The sequence below is a fragment of the Drosophila arizonae genome, chromosome X, assembly GCF_054131065.1.
Source record: "Drosophila arizonae isolate 15081-1271.41 chromosome X, UAZ_ARI_1.0, whole genome shotgun sequence".
Lineage (NCBI taxonomy): Eukaryota > Metazoa > Arthropoda > Insecta > Diptera > Drosophilidae > Drosophila > Drosophila arizonae.
In genome coordinates this window covers 27,396,823-27,415,304 of record NC_142927.1, presented here as the reverse complement: position 1 = coordinate 27,415,304, position 18,482 = coordinate 27,396,823, and the positions used below count along the sequence as shown (strand labels likewise).

General features: G+C 40.7%; 1 protein-coding gene across 13 annotated transcripts in view; it reads right to left on the bottom strand.

Moving 5' to 3' along the window:
* Positions 1–18,482, bottom strand: part of Sh (Potassium voltage-gated channel protein Shaker) — a 206,676-nt gene that overhangs the window by 34,417 nt on the left and 153,777 nt on the right. The window lies entirely within an intron of this gene.

The following is an 18,482-nucleotide window of genomic DNA, read 5'->3' as shown; positions in this document are numbered from 1 at the left end:
AAAAGTCAAGTTGCAAGTTGAAATATGCGGCAATTGTTCGACTTGGCTGCCACAACAGGCGCTAGAAAGAGAGACAGACAGAGAGAGAATGTGTGAGACAGAGAGTGAGAGAGGGAGAGGGAGAGCTAGGCAAGCCGGCACGGGATCGGAACTGGGAATGGGAATGGGATTAAGTGAAAGTCTAAGCATTTTAGCTGTTTGGCCCCAATCGGCTTTGCTGCGAGCCTCTCGTGCTCTCAATAGTTTATTTGCACTCCAAGCCAAGTGCCACACAAGAAGGGCACGAGAGCGGGCGAGGGAGCGAGGCACACATCTCATTATCAATGTCAAACGGATGTCAATACTCATTGACTTGATTATGGGGCATATTATCAAAGGATATTGTTATGTCTCAATGAGAGGCCCAGCCAACAGCCCCCACAGCCCCAAACGACGACTGGCTGTGGGCTGTTAACAGCTACTGCTGCCGCTGTTGCCACTGCCGCTGCTGCTGCGTTGACTGCTGATGCTGCCAATGTCACGTTGATGCCACATTGCGCATACGCCGCATGGGCCATCATCAAATTGGCCATATATAAACACACAGCTTACACATGTATCGCGTATGTGTGCGTCTCTCTCTCTCTGTGTGTGTGTGTGCGTATTGCCGCATACATGCCATTGTGCAGACTACTTGGCATGGACAACTAGCCATTGGTGCCCCTTTTATACGCTGAGCACCCATTGCAAATGTCAATAGAGTGCATATTGGTTGTGTTCAAATGTACGCAGCAGCTGGTGACTCCACACAGTCTGCATATATGTATGTACAATAGCTGAGTCCCATGTCAATCTATTCATCTGTCAGTCTGCCCATCTGCTAGCGAGTCCCTATCGAAATTGATCTCTGACTACAGCATTCAAATTTGATATAAATATTATGTATAATATAGTACATCCAAATCATTCTATTTTTATTGGTAAAATCGATGTGTCATAGCCATAAATCTAATCAAATCTATTTGGCATATCGCCCTCCAGTTCGCTCGTCTAGCATACGTTGAGCTGCAGCTCTGCTCTGGGTGCAGGGTATTCTCTAGTTGACCATGCTCGTCTACTTACACTCTTACGTGTTTAAATATAAATTGCACAAGGCACAAAATGCCAGCGCCAGCGCCTGTCGCTATGCAATGCAATTTTGTGCACACAGGCAAAGGGTCATATATGTATATGTGTATATGTGCATGCATTCGTATGCTCCATGTTATATATATGCTTATAATGGATGTACAAAAATGTTCCAGAAATTGCTATGTCAAGTGCTGGCTGCTCTTTAAATTTATTTGGGTCGGATTGAAACCCCTAAAAACTTCCAGATTTCTGGATTTCAGAGTTTTCTTGATCAATTAACATTCTATTAACATGGTGCCGCAATGTTAAGTAAGCCCCAACAGACTTTCACATTGAGTTCATTAATTCATTCCATTTCAATTCATTTCATGCATGCGCTTTTATTGAATTTAATTGCAAGCATTTAATTTCATTGCTTTGCATGCCATTTCGTTTCACTCTATTTCACCCATTCCAGTTCATTTGCTTTGTAAATCTGCGCTCGTGGATATTGGAATTTGTGTGGCATGAACTAAGCCTCTGTTCATGTCTAATTGTGTTTCGCTGCTTCCCATCGTTCCCCACAAACCGAAACAGCACCTAGCGCTATTAAATATAATTGTTGTTTTCCTTAACTGCTTCCATGCTTATACATTTGCCTTGTTTCAGCTCGCTTTGTTTCACATTTAACTTTTGAATGAAACAAAATGGAATTCAACTAACTTCTTGCGTTGTTCACGCTTGGAAATGTTTGATTCATAGCTGTTATTGTAGAGCGCTACAGCTTTCGCATATTTCTGTTATGCTTATATTCAACTACAAATTCCCGAAATTCCCAAAAGTGTTTTCATTAATCGAGTAAGAGAAGAGAGAGAATGTTACCTATCACGCAGAAGAGGGGGCGAGGCGTTGGATAGATTTTCACCGCTCAAGGGTTGCTCCTGGCGCGGTCGCAAAACCGGCGTTAGGCCCCATCTCTCGATGAAATCGATGCGGGAAATGGTTGAGGACGAGCAAGTTGGTTGAATTTGTAAGTGCGCCAACGTTCACTAAGCGCTGGCTGCTGCTGCTTATCGTCCAACTAGTTCAGCTGGCTGCCAGTTTTCTGCGCTCCAAATGGCTCCGCCTCCGTCTCCTGCTCCTGCTCCTGCTCCTACTCCGGCTCCTACTCCGGCTCCTATTCCGGCTCCTGCTCCGGCTCCGGCTCCTGCTAGTGCCTGCCACACCGTGTGGCATACACACTTTGCTGCTATTTGTAGCTGCGTCTCAGTTGCGGCTGGCCAACAAAGCGTTGCATACTTTTGGGCGTTGCCATTGAAGCGTTCGCATTTGTTTCCGCTGTCCTCGTCAGCGTCGTTGTTGTTGTTTCTGTTGTTGCTGCTACTGTTGTTACTGTTGTTGTTCTTATTAGTGGTGTTGTTATTGTTGTTAACATTTAGTTGACATTTGCTGCATGGCTGCAAGCAAGGCGCTTTAACATTTATTTATTTACATACATTTATCTTTATTTAACTAAACTTATTTATTTTTCTGTTTAAAGCTGTTTGTTGTTGCTGTTGTTGTTGTTGTTGATGTAGAAGACTTGTTTGATTTGTAGTTGTTGTTGTTGTTGTTGGCTGTTTGTTTATTGTTGCTGCTGTTAGAGCTGTTTTTGATTGCAACACACTTTGTGGGGCAGACGCATAGCTATAGTTGTTGTTGTTGCTGCACTTTTGTTTGTCACATGTTGTTGTTCGCGCAGCAAGTCGATTGTTATTGTTGCTGCTGGTGCTGCTGCTGTTGCTGCTGCTGTTGCTATCTGCTTACAGCTCGCTGCATTTTATATCATAATTTTCAGTTTTTGGGCCAAAGCTGCTTTAATTGATTTTGTAATTAGTCGATTTTGGACTATTGTAAATAAATCTGGTAACACACACACACACACACACACACACACATAAATATACATATACGCGCGCGCGCGAACTGAAACACATATGGCAACAACTAGGCTGGGTCGTGTCCTGTCGTGCTGTCGCTTCGTGTCGTGGCAACCGGAAACAGCAAGTGAAAATGTTAATTTCCGCTTTTAGGCGTAGCTCACACTTCCACACACACACACATAGACAAACACATGTACAAAAATGTATTTATATATGTTGTTTTGAAGTTATTTCATGTTTTATAAAAATAGGCGCAACGATGTAGCTGTTGTTGTTGTTGTTGTTGTTGTTGTTTGCTGTGCGAATTCAAGCGGGACGCTTGGCGTGGGTGCGAGCGAGAGGGCCAGCACACATACATATGTCCTTTGCCTATTGATTTTCAGCAGCGACTCCGTGTGCTTGTCCTTTTGCCACACACAAACACATATACAAACACACACACACACACACTTATACACCTATTTTCTCTTTCTCTACCGTTTGTCGTGTTCTTCTCATTTGCCGTTTAATTATTGCAATTGATTTGAAGTTGCTTGCTACTAGTTTTCGAGAGGGGCAGGCAGGGGCTGAGGGGGCTGCGCTCTGGGTGGTTGAATTTGTAGGCGTGTTCGGGGTGTTCTTTTTGGCGCGCTTTGCTCACGTTGCTGTTGTTGCTGTTGTGACTGTTTGCTCCATTTTATGCACTGAACTGGACAACCTTGAACCTTTTGGGGCCACAGCACAGAGCAAGGAATGCCAGAGCAGGAGAGGGAGATAACTGTCGCACAGGTACGACACAGAAAAACACGAACATAAGCACTACAACACACACGCACAAACACACACACACACACACACACACACTGACAGCTATAAATATCCGCAAAAGCATGCTATTTTCATATAGATTTTGCCAGTTTATTTGTAATTGGAAGTTTTCTTTTCCTACGGCTATTTATATAATAATAAATCATGAACTATTATTAAAAATTTATTGTTTATTTCTCCGTTGTTTGATGGCTTTCGTGAGCTGAGATTTGTTGTATTTTTAGTTTACTTGGACTCTCAGTTTGACCAAAGTTAAATGTGTCTCATAATTTCACTGAAATTGCACACTCACACGCACACAAACAGAGACTCACACGCACGCACACACCTTCTCCTACTGCTAGGTATAACAACAGCAATTCAATCAAATTATGTAGAAGAAATACCAACAAAAAGAAAAGTGAAACAAATACAATAAACGCTGACAACTGCGACTGAAACGTGGGCTAAACGCAAGCGCAACAAAATGGAATTGAAACATACGCACCGTACAACAAACAGCAAAGGACGACAACAACAACAGCAAGAACAACGACAGCAGTAGCAGCAGTAATAAAGAAAAAATGCCCAAAGCGGACCACAGCGAAAAACAGTAGTAGAAGAGGAAGCAGCAGCAGCAACGGCCGAGGCACCAACGCGCTTCTGCTTTTCCCCCAGCGAACAACAAAAAGCAAAAGAAAAAAAAAACAACAACACAAAAGCAAAAGCAAAAGAAAGAAAAAGAAAAAACCGACAGCAAACAAAACGACGAGGACGCACGACGACAAAGCGTGGCACGAGCAGCAGCGACAGCGGCGGCGGCGGCGGCGGCGGCGAAAAGAAGCACCGCGTCGCAGCAGCAAACGGTAAAACGCTGTAGCGAAAACGCAGGCAATGGCAACAAGCGACAACAAACGTGTAGCGCAAAGCATACAGCGAAAATGTGTGCGAGAAACTGAAGCGTGTAAGCGCTTAACAGTCGTTGTAAAAGGCCCACACACACACACAGCTATATACGTGTATGTGCACACACACAATTATACATGTAGAGAGGCCTATGCATGCCTGCGCCAGTGCCAGCAGCGCTGCTGGCGTTCACGAAACGAACTAAGCACAAACAGGCACCTCGCTCGCTCGCTCGCACGCTCACTCTCACGCTGACTCTCACTCTGCCTCGCTCTCGCTCTCGCTCCCGCTCTCGTGCACGCGACGCTGCAAAGCGCGCTATGGGAGAGTGAGAGTGGGAGTGGGACTGGGAGAGAGAGAGAGAGAGAGAGAGCGCGCGCGTGAGAGCGTAAGGCTAGAACAGCAGCCACAACAAAGCGACGGCAAAATGGCTGCTGAGTGGGCGACGGGCGGCCGTTGTGGGAGTGGCAGGCCAGGTGGCGGCTGGCCATGCACAATGGGAAACTTGTTGGCGGATTTATGCAGCACACGCATATACGCACACAACCGCAAGCGACCGCTGCGAAAGGACACGACAAACGCACATGGCCTGTGTGTAGATGTGTGCGTGTGTTCATGCGTGTGCGTGCGCGTTTACCGTTTCACACTGCCGTTGGCTTTTGCAGCGCCGTTTATTGGCGTCTATTGCTGTTCGCACGCTGCTTCGCTGCTGTGTGTACATACACACAAGCCAAAAGCAGCTAAAAGCATTCGTGTATGTGTGTGTGTGTGTGTGTGTGTGTGTGTGGCATCTTTAAGCAGCAGCAAAACAATCGCTCGTTGCTGCGTTGTTATTCTTGTTGTTAACGGTATTTTTTAAGCTTGAAGTGCTTAGCAGCTGCCTTGTTTCCATTTACTCTTTGCTCAGCCATTTCTTTCGGCATTTCTAGCTGCCTGCAACTGTATCCCTTTGCAACCAGCAGCTTTGCCCTCTCTATCTCGCTCGCTCGCGCACTCCCTCGCTCTTCCTCACTTCGCGTTCTGTCTCGTCCCATCTCGCTCTGCCACTGTCTGCGCCCATGGGGAACGGATGTCCATTCTACACTTTGTCTCCATTTCTGCATTTGGAATTTCGTTTCCCTCTCCTTCTCCTTCTTCTTCTCCTCTTTTTTTTCTCTTCTTTTTGTTTAGCAGCATTCACTTCATCTACTTCACCTTGCCGCGGCGCCGCCGCTTGAAAGAAGCGCCCGAAACAAAAAGAAGATGCAAAGAGGAGGAGAAAATGAAGGTGATGAGGGAGAGGAGAGGGGGAGGGGGGTGGCAGGGAATAGGGAGGTATCAAGGAGAGAGAAGTGAACTCCCTAGCGGCCGCACACACACACACAAACACAGTCTAACGCCTCTTGCTTGCTTTTTGTCCTGTCACGCGTTTTTATGGCCTATGCCACAGAGCTCGGTCGGCGCTCGGTCGTTCCGTCCTTTAGCACAGTGTCAGATTGTTCATACCTACATATATCTAAATATACACAAACACACACACGCACCCATGCAAATATATTTATATATATATGCGTATATTCGCGCATAGATACACTGAGATCCGAGCAACTGTCATCTATAATGGAATTTTCCATTCGCACAGCAACTAAACAGAAATTTGCATATTTAAATAGAAAATAGCATTAGAAAAAAAGAAACCTATGGCACTTCCCTCAATCAAACGACAAAAAGAAGCGACAACAACAAACTTTTCCTGCTAAATCGGGTTTGCAGCAATTTAGACAGCATATGAAATCAAGTTTTAGTTTACAATTTCCATCAAGTCAAGTCAAATTATTCAAATATTCCAGCGACATTCTCATTCATGAAAACAGTTTCTCGCATCGAAATTTACATTGCAAGCGAAATCGACAAAGATTGAAACTTTTACTGAATAGCCAATTGAGCTATAAGTGATGCTTAGCAGAGGAGAGGTGAGCAGTGAAAGGAAAAAGGTCATATATATGTGTATGGATCCAGAATTCAATACATTTCAAAGAACTTGAAGTTAAAGAATTTAAATTCAAGGTTCAGTTGATGCACCGACACGTGTCAGTTGAGTTTATTAGTTGATGACTATTTATCGGGTTTATGAATGGATTCGAGTCTATGAAAACTTAAATAAGCTCATATGTACCGTAATATGCAGAAAGGTCCTTTATTTATTTATACATATATATTTCAAGATACAGCGAAAATAGCTAGGCTGCAAAGGCATAGGAATTTCTATTTATGATCAATCTTATGTGGCGATAAAGCTTTAGAGACTACCAAAAGCGACTTTAAGCAGAAGAATTGTGCCGATCTGCCAATATACATAAGGTGAAGAGTCGATAACGTTTTCGAGCTATCGAGCTATCGAGTATTGCTGGACATTAATTAGAGGATGAGGAGATAAAAATCAATGAAAATAGGTCAAATATAAAGAATGAGAAATCTTCCGTTTCAGGATAGTCCAATGAGTGGAAAATACGTTAGGCAAGTGTAAGATTTATAACACTTCATAAAGCCAAGATAAAGTATAAGTATACTCATAATGCATATGTAGAGTACAACTATATTTCTGTTTTCTCCTGATCTTTAATAGAGTCCATTATCGATAACAATTTATCGAATATATACCTATGCTTCTTACATTCCCAAGTTCTTTGATAGAAACTTCTATACGAACTCAATCAATCAAAGGCACATGCAATACTTTTAGGTAACAGTCTTATATTTTTAAGGACTCTTTAGAGACTTTTCTCTATTACGTTAGAGTGAGGAACTGACATCGAAATAAAACATTAAAATTAATTTAAATAAACTTAACATTATTAAATCATAAACTTAAACTTTTAGCTGAATTCCGTTTCAATTTTTGCCACAATAAAAATCAATAGAAAACTCAAGAAAAACAAACAATAAACTCAAATTGAAAACAAATTAAAAATACATACAAATCGTCTAGAGATGTTGCTGCTGCCATTGCCGCTGCCATCGCCTCCTGCTCAATTACTTAACGTTATTAGAGAGTCCTGCCCTATTATTCCCCTATAAACTGGGCTGCTGTCGCTTGGCCAGCAATTGAGTTGGCCAGTTGGCTGAGGCTGTCAATTGTTGCCGCAGATGGATTGATTAACTAACTGCATTTCGTAGCTGCTAATCAATTTCGATTAGTGACGATGTGTGTTTGAGTAGGTGTATAGATGTGTGTGTGAGTGTGCGAGTGTGCAGCGCAACAGCTGAAACTTTACTCATGAATGTGGCAAGAAGTGAGTGCTGCAACTAACGCATAAGGTCATCCTTCAATATGCACCTGACTGTATGCACATATATCTCTATAGATGCGTACATATGTGTGTGTGTGTCTGTGTGTGTGTGGGTGTGTGTGGCATTGTTCAAAGGTCAGCTGCTGTGCATGGGAGTCTGTGAGCGCAGCTGTCAGTATGTTATTTAATTGAATGCTCGCTAAATGTCGAAGCAAATCAATAGTCAACAACAACAAGTTGTTGTTGTTGCACACACACCACAACAACAACAACAACAACAACAACGACAACGACGACAACAAGAAGAAGAAGAGCAGCAACAGCAAATCGAATGGAAAATGAAATGTTAAACTGAAAAAAAAAGAAAAAGAAATCACCCTATCGACTCAATGAAATTAAATCGTTCAATCAAAGTGAAACTCTTCTGCACGAAAAGGAAAAGTCAAAGAACATAAAGTGCACATTGAAAGAGAGAGGAGCAAGGAGCAAGAGCGTGAAATATAATAATTTAAGTAATTCAGAAAGTATATGATAAATTCTCTTGAGATAAAAGTTGGACAGCTAATACAAACTTCAACGCCAATATAAAATGCTATAAAAGAACACATACATACATATACTATATGTTGTGAAGTACAGAGAATATTGTCAGAAAAGAAACCCAATCGATTGTAAAATCATATTTATAGGTTAGATATCTGAGTGACCTTAGACAACTCAAATGTGGAGAAAGAAGTCGTGGCTAGTTTTCTTCATATATGTTAGACATATACATATAATATATATATTGACATGCCAAATATTCCATAGTCTAACATTTGACTATCATAAAAAAGGGGTTTCTAATTTCTATACATGTTCTAAAAATAAAATTATATTAAAAGAAAATTTTTAAAGGAATAGTACATAAAAAAAAAAAAAAAATTCGACCATTTCACTAAAAATAATTACAGATTTTGCTGAACTTCTTGTAATGCAAGTAGCGCGTCATCATTTCTACAATATAGCTCAGGGGAATAAGGTTATCTTTCAATAAGTATAGAGGTCAAGTATATTTTGTAAGTATCTACTCATATAGAATATTTGCTAGGTCATTAAACATTATTCTTCTTATTATAAAAACAAACTGAGCTCTCCTCCTTCGGCAAGTATTTTCGAAATAAGCTTGAAAAATATCTTATAGAAAAAGAGCTAATACAAATTTGGTCACAGGAGCGCACCAAAATCAATTGTGAATATCACGATAAATTGGAAGACTAAAATTTTGCAGTGTCATCAAAGCAAAGATTGAAGCTTACTTTGATTTGCGACTATATAGACTACAGAAACTTTTATTTAGTGTTTCGAGAATAACAAACTCTGAATAACAGTAATAGGTAAGACAGAGAAGGCAGCACACTGAGAAAAGCATCTACTACACACTATTTTTAGGAATGAACTCGTATATACATATATACATATATGCAAAGTATGTATATAATATAATACAGTAGTATTATATAATACAGATATCTTATTATAATATCACATCGAATGCAATATTTATTCCAATTATGCTCATCTTTAGTACAATAAACTAGAACACTTGAAAAAGTTCAGTTCAGTTCAGTTATAGATTGCTGGGGATTTTGGGGCTTAAGAATGAATTAAGATAGGCGTAGAGTCGGTCGCAGTACTTGAAATCAGCTAAAAAGGCAGCATAAATAAAATCGGCATCACAATGAGGATAAGGCGACATCAATTTAGAAATCATACTTGAAATCTCCCTCTCTCTCTGTCGCACTCTCTCATTCCATTCAGCACTTTTGCTTCTTTGTCTTTTCTGGCTATTTCGGACTTGTTCTATACAAATCTGAGAAAATCCTACACAAAAATCAACACAAATTTTAAATCCATTCGCCCAAGCGAAATACGCAAGTACAGTGGCAACTCACTAAGACTAACGCATGTTGAAAAGAAAGCAGAGGCTATAAATTGGTAACAGCTTTTCGTATTAGGCTCTCCTAGAGCTAAGCTTGACTAATGTGGTAGAGGAAAACGATAAATTCACTAATTGGAAATATTGGAGAGTTTATGAACCGAGAGAGTCTATGATATTCCGCATCTAGTGATATGAATTTCCATTCCATCGAGTAAGCACTGTAGCGCTGGCCATCCAATCAAGATAAACAGATTCATACAAATGGAGCACAGTGTAAAAGTTTATCTATTGAAAGCTTTTGCGCTGCGGCACGCTTATCCTTGAGTCCTGTCATTTGATTTTAATCAGATTTCCAATTATTAGATTGACGCGCGCTCTTTTAAGCGGTTTTCGATTTCAGCGATTTTCACAACATTTTTGGGGTTTCCTTTTCTTATTTTCTTCTGCTGCTTCTGTCTTTTTCGCCTATTTTTTTCTATTTTTTTTTCGAGCAATTCATTTTCGTCTTGTTATGGGCGAGTGAGAGATGGAGAGAAAGAGAGAGGGAGCAAGAGTGAGAGTGAGAGATAGGGAGAGAGGTAGATTGTGTGTGGGATTGAGCACACAGGCCAACAGAGAGTGTAGCACACGCACACACACACACACACACACACACGCAGATAGCGGCTGCTGCAGCCAGAAAATTGCCTTTGGAACGTCCTTAAGAAGGATATGCTCGAAAAAACCGTTGCTTATGAAGGCGCCGCTGGCGCTGTGTTGTTGTCGCTGTCGTTGTTGCTGTTGTTGTCGTTTTTGTTGCTGTTGTTGTCGCGCAGGTGTGTGTGCTTGAAGAAACAACAACAACAGCAGCAGCAACAACAACAATTGTAACATCAGAGGCCAAGGCAGAGGAACACTGTGTGTGTGTGTGTGTTGCCTGTGGCTCAGCTGTTTGGCCATTGGTTGAGTCTCATTATATATATTTATGTGTATATATATATATATATATATATATATATATATATATATGTGTGTGTGTGTGCTTAACAATATGTTATATTTATGCTGTGCTACAACATTTTGCATTTAACGAACCACTTGTTCTCTATTGTTGTTTATAAATAAATTGCATTTGCTTTCGATTTGCTTTGATTATTGAAATGTTTGGCATGCCACAATTCATTCACACACACACACACACTCGCACGCTCATACATACACGCATACGCACAACAACAACAACTTTGATCAAGTATTTGGATATATATATATAGAGAGAGAGATATGTGATATATTTATATTTAAATTCAGTTTATGTCAAGGTGAATTTCGTTTACTTTTGCACTTGATTTCTATTTATTTAATTTTTGTTTTTCACACAATTTTTTTGCATTTGCACTTTGCACTTATTTTCACCAACAAAAAAACCTTTACTAATTTTGCAAAAAAAAAAAAAAAAAAAAAAAAAAACTAGAAAATTCCTTTGCACTTTAGAAACACACGCGAACTGTGTGTGCATATAGATATTTATATATTTATATATATATTTTCGATTATAATTAATATTTGTAATATTACTATCAATTAAATTTTTAGTTACTCTAATACTTTTCTATTAATTCTTTTTGCAAATATATTTCTTGAATTTCTTTTTGGTGGCTGCTGCTGCTGGTTTTGTTGCCCGCGGCTTTGTGTTTGCTTTGCTTTCGCTCTTTTTGTTGTTTGCGCGCAACGAAATGGCAGCCGTTACGAAATGGAACTGAAACACGACGCACTTTTTGTTCTGCTGCTGCTGCTGCTGCTGCGCTGCTATTGCTGCTGCTGCTGCTGCTTACTGTTCTTCTTCTTGTTCTTGTGCTTTTTCTGCTTCTTACGCTTGCTCGCTTGCTTTTTGCGGTTTACAGTTATCGTTTGACGGACTCGCACTTTGTCTTCGTCAGCGTCTCGGTTTCGGTTTCAGTTTCAGTTTCGGTCTCGTTCTCGGTTTCGGTTTCTGTTTCGGTTTGTGTTTCGGCAACTGTTTCTCGTTTCTCGTTGCTCGCTTGGCGTCTTCCGTTTCTCGAGTTTCGGTGCTCTTGCTCGTCTCGGCATCTGCTGTCGGCTGCTGGCGGCGCGCAACTAAACATCACAGGGCCCGAGCTTTGGTTTCGCTCGTTCCACTTCCCATTCGTTCCGCTGCTGCTGCTGCTGCTGTTGTTGATGCTGCACACGGCAACAACTGTGCGGAGAGCAGCACCACAGCTGAGCCGACGCCGCATCGCCGAACAGAGCCGCTGGAAGTTAGCCGTACTGCCTGTCGGCTGTCGGCTGTCGGCTGTCAGCTGGCGCAGCCTTCCATTCGAAGCTATCGAGTTTTGGCCTTCGTCGCCGCGGCAGGACGGGCGAGCGTCCGTGTGGGGCCTTTGCGTTTTCTCAATGAAAAAAGCTTTTGACTTTCGGGTCGGGAGAGCGTTGCCAATGCCGACGCAGACGCCGATGCCGACGCCTTCGCACGTGCTGTGCCGATTCCACTGTTCCACTGTTTCGCTTGACCGCAGTTAGCTTTCGCTCGCTGTTTATGCTTTAGCGGTCGCATCTCTGTTATTATTGCTCTCTCACCATGCCCACTGTCACTCTCACTCTCACTGTCTCCCTTTCTCTCTCTCTCTCTCTCTATTTGGCTTTTGTCTGTTATGCAGCGTCATCTGTCGCCGGTATGCAATGGCATGAAACGTCTGTGAAGCGCCAAAGCTTTCATTGGAAGCCGGAAGCTGTGCACAGCTTCCAGTCCAAAGCTATGCTCAAGCTCACAGCCACCAGCCACAGATGGCGCCACTCCAGCTGCAGCCGGAAACTCGAGCGCCCAAAATGGCGGCTAAGCACAGATGCTAAAGCGCGCCAAATTCAAATGCTTGAATTCGCACAGCAAAGCTCAAATGCATTTCGTTGCTGTTGACGTTAGTCGCGTTCCCGTTAGCCGGCAATGCGATGCACAGCCCGCTGGCCGGCTCTGACGTCAGTCACCTGTCGTCTGGCGCAGCCAAGGTGAGCCGCCCCTAAGCAGCGCGCCTAACGTAAGTTTAGCCACAATTAAATCAAACATTAAAAATTCAATTGATAAACCTCATTATAAACGGAACTAACCACATGTGGCATCCATCTCAGGTGCGCTATTAATTATTTTGTCTTCAGGCTACTTACTGCCGTATCAATACACATACATATATACATATATATAGTACAGTTATGTATATATATATTTATGATATGCTTGTTTGAGGGCATTTTCATCGCCTGCCCCATCGCTTGATTGCATTCAATCAATACTTTTTATGATAACCGCCACTCAAAATGTAATTTTAAGTGCACTTAAAATGCATATTTTTAGACTGCGGCCCGGAAGTGTCCATTAGTAACCGATTTTCAAATTCAATTTCAATTTCAATTTCAGTTTCAATTTTACTTGTTAAATGCAATTTACATTTATGCATTCAAACTGTTTGCCTCGGTTAGCTAAATAAATGCTGTAATGCTTATACTAAATATGAACATGTCCTCACGCCATATTAAGCCAGCCCCGAAAAGTATGCTATGGAAATGTTTAGTGCTTGAAACATGTTTTGAGGCATTTCAAAGAGAAGTACAGTCTCTCAACAAGTTGATAAAGTCAGATGAATGAAAATCGAAAGGAATATAAAGGAACTTTTTTCCATGACAGTTCTTAAACTTGACTCGGAGGAATTGTATACAGCTGTCATAGATATTATTATAAGATAATTAAATGTGTTGATCTATGAGCTAGCCGAGGATAGCTGAAAGATCGACTGCAAATTGATTGATCTGATGATGCCTTGGGCATGCAATTATTGATGCTCTTTATTATGGCATATACCATATACCAATAATACAATAATACATAATCACAGCCGAAAATCGCGTTAAAACGAAAAAATGTTATCCCCTTGAAAGAAATTCGTTCTCAATAATTCTCGATAATTTGAATTTCTGCGTGAATAAAAAAAAGAGAAGCTTATCTCTTTGCCATTTCGAGCTATGGGGATTCTACAGTATTGTCGAAATTTCTTGAAGATGTATGATGTATATTATGAATATAATTTTCTCACTCATGCACTTGACTTAGCTTTTGCTTTAATAACTAGCTCAGTGTTTCAATAGTAAGGAAAAGATGATTTGTTTAGTTTTATATTATAAGATTTTCTAAATGAATTCATCATATACATAGTAAATAAAATAATCATCATAAAATCTAAAAAAAAAAAAAAATATACAATAAATAATAGTAATAATAATTCCTTAAGCTGTCTTATCAATATTGTCGATGGTTGAAACTATCATTTGTGGTCTTGAACCTCTAATATAGAAATAGACGTATAGTTACAGATATCGGCCTTTGATAGACACATACATATATGGCCGACATTTCCCCTTAATAAAAAAAAATAATTAGTAACAAATAACATTAATTTTATAATAACAATTACTGCGTAATACATGGCTTATGGGAACATTGAGAAATTAACATCTAAATATTATCTTCTTTTAATTAGATGATATGGATACGAATATAAGAAACTGTAAAATTGAAGGAAATTTGAGACTATTTTTGATAGTCTTATTTCGCCCTATAATACAGTTAGTATAGTCCAAGCTTTTAGTAGTGGTGACTTTAAAGAGGAGAAGAATTCACCACGCTCATAGAGGTCATTAATATATATACAAATTAAAGTCGATCTGTCGGGTAAGTCAATGAAAGTTGTAGGCTATAGTGGATAAGAGTATATAGATTTCAACATACGAGTCTGTAGAGGTCGATTCGTATATTGCAGATTCAAGAGCTCACTTGCTACAAGACCTGGTATATTTTCCCTTATATCAGTTCTCTCATTGGCGCTAAATAGCTTCTAGGGCGAAATGCTCGTTCACTGAGTGGATTGAGATTGAGAGCCAAGACACTGCAAGACACTGCACAAAATCCACATCCTCATTTTACATCACGAACGAGCGAACGATAATGAGCATGAGGCAGTCTTACTCGTGCAGCAATGCGTCTAACAGTGAATCGAATCGAATTGAGCTGAACTCCTTACGAATGCAGTCGAAACTTCTATAACTAACTAGCACTAGAATGGCAGCTAATTGAAGAAATAATTGAGACTTTGGTTTGCCAGTGCAAGTTCATTCACACACACACACACACACACATTCACATGGCAATTAAATGTGAACTCGGCCAAGTCAAGCTCAAATTTTGAACCATCTCTTTGTTGCCATTTGTGGTAGCAGCTGAGGCCAAAAATGTATCAATAGATATTTTATTCGTGCTCGTCCTGCCACAAGGACAGGCAAGTAACACGATGCATTTAGCCGCAGGCTCCAAAGGCGCAGGAGAGGCACTCGAGGCAGCCAAGGCAGCCGAGGCAGCCGAGTTGGGCTGAGCCCAGAGTGGATTCTATGCTTTCATTTTCGCTTAGTTAACTTACGAAATTGTCAGTGTCGTGTTATGCATTTGTCTCTTAAATCAATTCCTAAAATATCCCAGCCAAACGGAATGATGTTGCATGTGCCTAGACTGGCCGAGGGGGGCAAAGGGCGAGAGAGAGAGGCGAACGTGCGATGGCTGCTATGATGGAAGAGCAGTGAAAAACGCCGCTTGTTAAGCTGCAAATTTATGGCACAATGTGACGCAGTGGAGCAGGAGCTGAAGGGGCAGGGGACAGGGGGCAGGGAGAGGGGAAACTAAGTGGAGCAGTTGCTAACCTGTAAAGCACGAACCGCTTGAGCCAAAGCAGAGGCGGGCGGGTGCTGGGGCCCAGCTGCAGTTGTCAGTTGGCAGGCAATTAGCAGTGAAAGCATTTAAAATGTCTCGACACTCGTGTAAGTTTAATTGCGCCAAAGTCAAGTCAATGAATGGTAATATATATATTTATACACATTTATATATGTATGCACATCTGTCGCTTTGATATATACGTATATATATATATGAAAAGCAGCCGCTAATAATGCTGCCCCAAGCTTTGGCCGACATTCGGGCCCCGCCTCCATCACGCTGCTCGTTGCGCTGCATAATATATGCAGCCCCAAAGGCAGCCAGAGCACGATGAAGCCAGGCAATAAAAAATTAAAAAAAAAAATATATATATATATAAAAAATAATGAAAAGAAGAAAATAGGGGAGAGTGGAAAAGCTGGATTGAAATTCGAAAATTTAATGCACTTAGATAAATTTAATTTAGAGACATGTACATATACATATGTATGTATGTATGCTTCAAAAATAATGTCATCTCATAAATTTGCGAAGTTTACATATTAGCTAATGTATAAGAGGTTTTTTATTTTAAATTATCTGAACTGTCCTTTAGCTGGTTTGAATTATTTGTGCACAGATTTTTAGTTGGATACTGCGCCTTTTAAGAATTCATTAACATTTTCGAGCTACTCTTGCAACGCTTTTACTGGACTGGGTTTGGCTAGAGATTTTCAGTAGACAATACAACATCATAGGATTGATAAATAGATAAGATAGAGAAATTCTTAGAATCACAAAGCAAGTTCAATTCTTCATATTAGATATAAATTTTTTTATATAGGATATGTATTAAGCGACATTAATCATATAATATGTAAAATATATAGACAAGAAGAGGATCTACATAGCTGCCAGACGCATGAAAGTATCAAAATGCTGCAGGCAAAGTGTATTCAATTGAAAATTATGATGAATACATAGATTTGTATACAGCTGTATACAGTGTATATCTATATTATATATATAAGCTAAATATATGTGTATGTGTATGCATGCAGGCAGCGTAGAAAAGTGAAAGCGAGCAGAAACCGAAAAAAAGAAGAGAAAATAACTTGCAAAATTTATGGCAAGTCCTTCGAGCGTGTTGCAGTGGCAAAAATTGGCGCCTCGGCGGCCAGGAACGAAGCCAAAACGAAAACGGCAGAAAGCAGAGTGGAAAGCGTGGAAATGCCAAGGGAAAGTCAGCGAAAGTCGGGCGAAGGCAGCGAACGAGGAGCTGCTCGAGCGGGCATTCCGGATATGAATATGAGCAGAGGCACAACATCTATCTCTATCTCTAACTGTCTCTCTCTCTCTCTCTCCCTCTGTCTCTGTCTCTGTTTCTGTTTGTCGGTGGCATCTTTGCAGCTTAAATTGCTTGTCACTTCCGGTTGCCACATGCGGCAGCCCGCTCCGTCCAGCCCGCCGCTGGCTCCAGCAACTCTAAACTTGGCCTTCGATACATATATTTGGCTTCGATGTATATTGACTTCACAGCCTTGCCTGGCCTCGTTCCTCGCAAGCGCAGCTCGTGGCAATTGCAACATGCTCGCTTGCAACGTGCCGCAAGCAGCTTTTATAGTGTTTGTCGTAACCGGACTACTTAATATGATTGATGTTTGCATTTGAAGTAGACGAGAAGGAGAGAGAGAGAGAGAGAGCGTGCGAGAGAGAGAGAGAGCGAAAAGCAGGAGAGCTAAAGGGAACGAGTGAGAAAGAGAGTGACAAAGAGTTGGAGTGAAATGGATATATATAATATATATGTAGAATAAATGGGCCTTGTGCCAGTTCTCTTTGCAAGCAATTACTAAACGGACTTGGCTCACAACTCGCTCTAGATGCTGCCTGATGGATGATGCTGCAGCTCCACACTCACACACACACACACACACACACAGTAAGCGAGTGAGAGAGGGAGGTAACCTTAATACGGCTGCATCAGCAAATATGCCGCTTTACACCTGTGGGGCAGCTGCATTTAAATGTGTGTCAGCTGTTGTTAATTTGCAACTCAAGCGCCCAGCCGTGTCCCTCCCCCGTCCTACTCTCCACTCCTCTGGCCAGAATTGAGAGTTGAGAATGCAATATTGAGAAACTGAGAAAGTGAGACGTTAAATTGCTGAATCGTCAGTCTTAGGCTTGCCGCATTGACAGCAGCATCGCCAGCCGAAAGCTGATGGGCTTTTAGGCTCTCGCACAGCTGTTTCACGTTGTTGTTATTGTTGTTGTTGCTGCTGTTGCCTGCCACATTTTGTGCGGCTTATGAGCAGCTGCTCTATGGGACCATGAATCATGCACACATTTTGGAACTAATTTCATTCGGAGAACTCGAATGCAAGGAGGAATTGAATTTGACTTCAGAGCAAATTTTAGAGTGCTTTAAATAATTATAAATTAATCAACATAATTTGTTCTGAATTTAATATGTACATATATTGGCATAAATATATGATATGATATAATTGCATTACGAAATTGGGTCACCTATTTAATTATTAATTAGTAAATAGCTGAGCTTTAATTAAATGATCTGAGAGGTATGAATCACTTGGCTGGAATTGAGTTATTTACTCGAACATACTAAATCACTTGAATTATTTGATTCACATTATCGTATACTCACTTAAGTATTCTTCAGTGAATCATTGAATTTCTTCAATGAGTCATTGAATTATTAAATGGATCATTGAATTATTAAATGAATCATTGAATTATTAAATGAACTATTCCATTCAATTTTGATATTAGTGAATCCTTTTATGACTCATTCAAAATTTTGAAATCAAATTATTTTTTTTATGTATTGAATCATTTAATAA